The sequence below is a fragment of the Lontra canadensis genome, unplaced genomic scaffold (genome assembly GCF_010015895.1).
Source record: "Lontra canadensis isolate GAN:19392208 unplaced genomic scaffold, GSC_riverotter_1.0 scaffold82, whole genome shotgun sequence".
Classification (NCBI taxonomy): domain Eukaryota; kingdom Metazoa; phylum Chordata; class Mammalia; order Carnivora; family Mustelidae; genus Lontra; species Lontra canadensis.
In genome coordinates this window covers 5,060,169-5,068,045 of record NW_022631076.1, presented here as the reverse complement: position 1 = coordinate 5,068,045, position 7,877 = coordinate 5,060,169, and positions in this window count along the sequence as shown.

Here is a 7,877-nt window from a genome sequence, read left to right as displayed (position 1 = left end):
AAACGTTCAACGCTCATGGATTGAAAGAAAAAATATTGTGAAAATGTCTATGCTACCTAAAACAATCTCCACATTTAATGCAATACCTATTAAAGTACCATAAATTTTTCTCATTGAAATGGGACAAATAATTCTAAAATTTATATGGAACCAGAAAAGACCCCAAATAGCCAGAGGAAGGTTGAAAAAGAAAACCATAGCTGGCGGCATCACAATTCCAGACTTCAAGCTGTATTACAAAGGTGTAATCATCAAGACAGTACAGTACTGGCACAAACAGACACATAGATCAATGGAACAGAATAGAGAGCCCAGAAATGGATGCTCAACTCTATGGTCAACTAATCTTCAATGAAGCGGGAAAGAATGTCCAGTGGAAAAAAGACAGTATCTTCAAGAAATGGTGTTGGGAAAATTGGACAGCCACATGCAGAAGAATGAAACTGGACCATTTCCTTACACAACACACAAAAATAGACTCCAAATGGATGAAAGACCTCAATGTGAGACATGAATCCATCAAAACCCTTGAGAACACAGGCAGCAACCCCCTCAACCTCAGCTGCGGCAACTTCTCCTTAGAAACATTGCCAAAGGCAAGGGAAGCAAGGACAAAAATGAACTATTGGGATTTCACCAAGATCAAAAGCTTTTGGACAGCAAAGGAAACAATCAACAAAACCAAAAGACAACTGACAGAATGGGAGAAGATATTCACAAATGATACATCAGATAAAGGGCTAGTATCCAAAATCTATAAAGAACTTATCAAACTCAACACCCAAAGAACAAATAATCTAATCAAGAAATAGGCAGAAGACATGAATAGACATTTCTGCAAGGAAGACATCCAAATGGTCAATAGGCACATGAAAAAGTACTCGATACCACTTGGCATCAAGGAAATACAAATCAAAACCACAGTGAGATATCACCTCACACCAGTCAGAATGACTAAAATTAACAAGTCAGGAAAGGAAAGATGTTGGCATGTATGTGGAGAAAGGGGAACCCTCCTACACTGTTGGTGGGAATGCAAGCTCATGCAGCCAGTCTGGAAAACAATATGGAGGAGTTGAAAATAGAGCTACCCTATAATCCAGCCATAACACTACTGTGTATTTACTCTAAAGGTACAAATGTAGTGATCCAAAAGGGGCACATGCACCCAAATGTTTATAGCAGCAATGTCCACAATAGCCAAACTACAGAAAGAACCTAGATGTCCATCAACAGAAGAATGGATAAAGAAGAAGTGGTATATATATACAATGGAATACTATGGAGCTATCAAAAAAAGGAAATCTTGCCATTTGCAATGGCATGGATGGAACTAGAGGATATTATGCTAAGTGAAATAAGTAAATCAGAGAAAGGCAATTATCATATGATCTCTCTGATATGAGGAATTTGAGAGGCAGGGTGGGGGGTTGTGGGAGGCAGAGAGGGAGTAAATGAAACAAGATGGGACCAGGGAGGGAGACAAACCATAAGAGACTTTTAATCTCAGGAAACAAATGAGGGATGCGGGAGTTGGGGGGAAGGGATAGGGTGGCTGGGTTATAGACATTGGGGAGGGTATGTGCTATGCTGAGTGTTGTGAAATGCGTAAGCCTGATGATTCACAGACCTGTACCCCTGAAGCAAATATATATATATTAATTAAAAAAAAAGAAGTATTTCTGTTTGTTGGTTTTACAGTTTTTTAATGGAATTAAACCTTTCTGAAGTTGTATTTAAAATTTCATGAACTACTCAACATTTAATATTTATGATTCCTAAAGAGAATGCTGAATTAAGTCAATTTTAATTGTGTACCTTATTATTTTTATGAACTGTTTTCTTATATACAGTTAGGGATGTATAGTTTTATAAACAAGTATAATGAGGGTTTTTAGGAAATGTTTTATTTTGTGTTCTTTCATTTAATTTGAATCTTATTGCTTTCATATTGTAAATTGTCTAGTCTCTCTCCTTCGTACATACATCAAAAACTAGTTCTAAATTATTAAGATACTCTATAAAAATTTTCAATTCAGGCACTGTAGTTTATTGTGGTCACAAGTCTTTTGTCATTGACTGAAGCCTTGAGAATCATTATTTTCTCTTCTTCTCTTACAGCAAAAAATGTCAAGTTATACCTCTTTACCTCGCAAGTTTCAGAAAATACTTATTTTCAGATAAGTAGCCTAGAGTTTACTCCTTCAATAATCTAACAAACACAACACCATTTTCAACCTTTCAAATCTACTCAGAAACTTTCAGTAGCTCAGGAACCAGGTGTCACCAGTTTTTGGAGAAAGCAACTGAATATTTTAAATGTTCTTACCATTCTTCCATTCAGTATCTGATATCACAAAATGGAAAGAGGAGGGTGAGTGGATAATAGATGTTGTAGATAATAATAAATTGTTCTCTTTAATAAATGGTTTTGGGAAAACTGGACTGCCATATGCAAAAGAATGAAACTGGATTCCTATTTTACACCATACACAAAAATCAACTCAAAATGGATTGAGGACTTAAATTTAGAACACGGAACTGTAAAGCTCCTAGAAGAAAATACAAGCAGTAAGTTCCTTGACATCAATCTCGGTAATGAACTTCTGGTTTTGACACCAAAAGCAAAGGCAACAAAGCAAAGGTTTTAAAAGTTAAGACAACATTAAACAAAACATCTTCTGCTCAGCAAAGGAAATTATCAACAAGTGAAAAGGTAACATATGGAATGAGAGCAAATATTTGCAAACCATATATCCAATAAGAGGTTCATATCTAAAATACAAAAAGAATTCATACAATTCAATAGCAAAACCACAAATAGTCCAATTAAATAATGGACAAAGGACCTGAATAAACATTTTTCCAAAATGGCCAACATAACACAGGAGAAGGTGTATCACTAATCACTAATCATCAGGAAAATGCAAATCAAAACCACAATGAGATATCACTTTATACCTATTAGGAAGGCTATTGTCTAAAGACAAGAGATAACAAATCTTGGGAGAATGTAGAGGGAAAAAAGTCCTTGTGCACTTGGTGGGAAGGTAAACTGTGTATAGCCACTATGGAAAATTATATGGAGTTTCCTCAATGAATTAAAAATAAAAGTACCATATGACCCAACAATTCCACTTTGGGGTACATATGTAAAGAAAGTGTATCTCTGGGACTCCCGGGTGGCTCAGTCAGTTAAGCATCTGCCTTCAGCTCAGGTCATGATTCCAGGATCCTGGGATCAAGGGCTTCATTAGCCTCCTTGCTCAGGGGGGAATCTGCTTCTCTCTCGCCCTCTGCCTTCTGCTCTCCCTGTTTGTGCTCTCTCTCTCTCTCTCTGTCTGACAAATCAATAAATAAAATCTTAAAAAAAAAAAAGTGGATCTCCTAGATGTATCTGCGCTCCCACATTCATTGCAGCATTATTTACAATAGCCAAGGTATAGAAATGACCTAAGTGTCCATCAATGGATGAATGGGCCAAGAAAATGTGATCGATCGATCTATCTATCATCTACCTATCTAATGGAATCTTATGCAGCCTTAAAAAGAAAGAAATCCTGTTGTTTGTTACAACATGGATAAACCTGAATGGCCTCATACTAAGTGAAATAAGCACACAGAGAAAGTCAAATACTGTATTTATCATTTATATGTGGAATTAAAAAAAAAAAAAAAGTAGAACTCAAAGAAACAGAGAGTACAAAAGCAGTTGCCAGAGGCTGGAGGCTGGGGAAAATAGGGAGAGGTTGATAAAAGGGTACAAAGGTTCATTATAAGATAAAAGTTCTGAGGATCTAAAAGTATAATCCAATTACTATAGTTAGTAACATCCTATTGTATAGTTGAAACTTTCTAAGAGATTAGAACTCAAATGTTCTCACCAAAGAAAAAGAAGCAGAAAGAGGAGGACGATGACAACAAGAAGAAGGATGAAGAGGGAAGGAGGAAGAAGAGGAGGAGGAGGAGGAAAAAAATAAGTAAGGTGATAGATGCATTAATTAACTAGATTGGGGAATCCTTCAAAATACATACATACATTTATCAAATCATCACACTGTATGTACACTTTAAGAATCTTACTTTTTGTCAATTATTCCCCAAAACTGACATCTAAATTTTATTTCTAATTAATACTGTGTAGCTAAACCCCATTTGACTCAGCCAAATGAATACCACACCCACCTATATTGGGCTTTCGAATAACATTTTGTCTAAGAAATTTTCACCACTTAAGAACTTTTGAAAATACTACATAAAGGAATACCAAATTTGATGATTGTTCTTCCAAATTTGCTTATCCATGACTTAATGATTTGACAAAGACCACTAAGAAAATTTAAGGAAAGCCATTAACACATTTTGTCACTAAGGACCTGAGGGAGAGTTGTTTCAGGCAGTGGCTGGGGACTGGTGGGGTTGTATTGTTTAAGTTGAAGGGAGCAAGGATGCTGATAAAGTAGAAAGAAAATGTTTAAGTCATTTCTTCAAAAAGTTTGGAGGTGAAGTGAAAGAGGAAATGATTCAGGATTGAGGATTATATTTCAGGGGGGGACACAGAAGAGTGAGTTTCTAGGTTGAGGGGAAAGGGCACTGAATAGTAAGAAGGCATGGTTCTAGAGGAAGGAAATAGTTAATGGAGCAAGGTCCAACTTCAATGAATTCCAGATCTTCTAGTCATTGAAGACACAGCCTTAAAGACATGCTGATATTTTAGAAACTGAAATATGTTAAATTAAAAAGGAATTCATGCATATAGAGACTAAGTAGATAGATATATTCCATATTTTTAACACCACAAAAATGCAGACATACAAGTCTAGAGCATTTTCATAAGGTATTACCTGAGAAGAAAAGAGTAGAAAAGTTTGGAGTTTTTTAAAATCCACAATTATGATTTATGTAGAAATATTTTCTCTAAATAATAATGAGTCTGACAGTATGTTCCTTATATCTTCTTTTAAGAACTTTTTGGATTTCCTTTTTACTAGGAAACTTTTAACTTTGAAATAGCAAGTAGTATTTTTCTCCCTGAAACCTCTGCAGTGCCAGCAATGTATTGAAGTTTGATTAAAAGGACAGTTAATGCAAACATAAATCCCTTAAAATATTTAGAGCACACAAGTCTCAACCCATCTTGTATTTATAAGACAACATTTTAAAATGAGTATCTCTTAAGAAAGGAGGCTATTAGGTGGAGCAATGCCTTCTCTTCCCAATGGGGTATTAGACAAGCTGAATATATAAATCTGCTTTATGTTACTATATCAGTGGTTGATGTTCAATGGACTTTTGGTATTAGGACTATAAATATCTGACAACGGAATAAACATCATGTAGAAGGAAATTGACTGTAACTGAGGAAGGTGCTTGAAATAGGCCTCCATGGAATTATCTGCTCAATCTTTGAGACTTTTGTTTTGGCTTTGTGACTTTTGAGAGCGTAATGATTTTTCTTAGGCAGTGCTGGTTTGGAAGGACTTCAGGGGTGAAGCCTGTGTCCTCCTCGTCCACACTGATAGTGATCAAGCCTGTGGTTAAAGTTCAGGTGTGACATCCACCCAGAAATCTATTTAAAAATGTTAAGCCAACAATGGTGAGGCTGATATTTATAACCTTTGTACTTCCCCAACAAAATTTTACCCCATGTCCTCTTACTGGTTTTGAAGGTTACAGATAACAACTTATCACAATATACAAGCTTCCTCTTCTCTTTCTTCTCCTTTCTTTTCTCCATCTCTCTCACTACACTTGACTTGATTCATCACCCACTGCCAGGGGTGTCTTTTAGGAACACTGAGGCTAGAATTAAAATCTTCACTGTGGTTCCCATGGTAAATGGCTATGGGTAGTGAGGATACTTGTCCTTTGTTATTTTTTTTTAATCCTTTCCAAACCAGCACTATTTTATAATCTATTTGAAAAGGCATGGAAAACATTAATCAATCATGAATATACAAGAGATCAAGTGTTATGCCATGAAGCTCAGATGATGGCTATTGGGCAGAGGGCAAAGAAGGAATGTAGAAACTTTGTGGAGAAGATGGACATGGTGCAGGTACTTGGAAAAGGAGTGGGAAGATGGATGGCAGAGGGCAGAATATCGAATACATTAAGGACCTTGTTTCTTCCCTTTAGATAGCTAGTTGATGGAAATTGCCCTATTGCCTTGATAAGGCAATGAAGAATTATCATCTTCAAGTGGCTTGTTTTTAGAAAGGCAACGTTGTTAAGGCAGGGAGCTAAACTGAGAGCCATGTGCTGGGCTGCAAGAGGTCTATGAAATCCTGAAATTGCTGTGCAGAAATTTATATAAGTAACCTCTCTCCCCACCCAGGGTAAGATGTATATAACAGAATACTATTCAGGAAAGTCTTATCTAATTCCATTGTACACAACATCTCTCCTTTATAAAGTTTAGGAAGCTAAGCCCCCAGTGGTAGAAATCATATGCCCATTGTCATAGCTAATAACTATTCCTAGATAATTCCTAGAGTCCTGTGGTCTAATCGATTCTCTATATCCTCATATTCACAACTTCCTTTGGTGGAACACCAGCAGTTGGTCATTTTATTAGTTTCTCAGGACTGTTATACAAAGTACCACAAGCTTGGTCAGTTAAAACATGAGAATTGAAAAAACAAAAACAAAAACAAAACAAAACAAAAACATGAGAATTGTTTTTCGACAGTTCTGGAGCCCAGAAGTCTAAAGTCAAGGTGATAACAGGGTCATACGTCCTCTGAGACTTTTGGCAGAATCCTTCCTTGCTCATCTTAATTTCTGGTGGTGGCCATCAGTCCTTGACATTCCTTGGCCTCACTCCAATCTCTCCCTCTGTCCACATATGGCATTTTTCTTTTGTGTCTCTGCCTTCACAGGACATTTTTTTTTTCTTCTTATAAAGACAATACTCCTATTGGATTAGGGCCCACTCTCATGATCTGATCTTAACTTGATAGCATCTGCAAAGACTATCTCTAAATAAGATCATATTCACAGATACTGAGGTTTAGGAAAGAAGTTCATCTTCTTGGGTAACACAATTTAACTCATTAGGGTAATCTAGATTCCTCTCCATTTTCATCCCTAAAAAAACTGTTGCCCTGTAACTTTGTAAAACTATTATTCAAAAAATAACTGTCTCCATCCTACTCAACTTCATCAATTGAGTTTCAGGATAATCATTTTGCTAAGTCATCAGCAAATTATCCTAAATTCTAAGGGAATATTATGTGACATTGTTCTACATTTTGAACTTCAGCTACACCCAGAAAGCTTCTCAATGGGCTCTGAATATTGACTGTGAATCATAGATAAGTAGTCTCTTGGACCTCCAAACATCTGACATCTGACATAAATAAACAACAGTATTTTTTCTGGCTTGTTTATGAGCATATCTTGGGGAGCAAAGTCAAAGCCTTCCTGAAGGAAAGATATATTATACCTATTCCTTTTTCCATCTACAAAGCTGGTCACGCCATCATAAAAGAAAATTAGATTGGTCTGACATTTCTCCTTCCTGTGGCTGTGCTGACTATACTCCAGTCCTCTTTGCTAGTTTGGGAATCCAAAGAATAAAAACACACAGAGATACAATATTTTGTTTAAAATGTAAGGATGCCCAAATTTTATGTGCTATTTCCTTATTAGATGCCCATTTTGACCTTCTTAAGTAAACGGGTGTTTGGGGCCTCTTTGGTCTTCATAAAAAACTTCAGAGTTCTCATGGGAAATTACAAACTTCTTGCCACTTTGACCCACAGAAAGAATCCATCACTTTATCCTATTACTTTCTTATATTCCCCTGAAATTCCCTTGTTGAACTGTGCAATAGAAACCCATATAAAGATAGGGTGTTGAAACTTAGAAGGCAG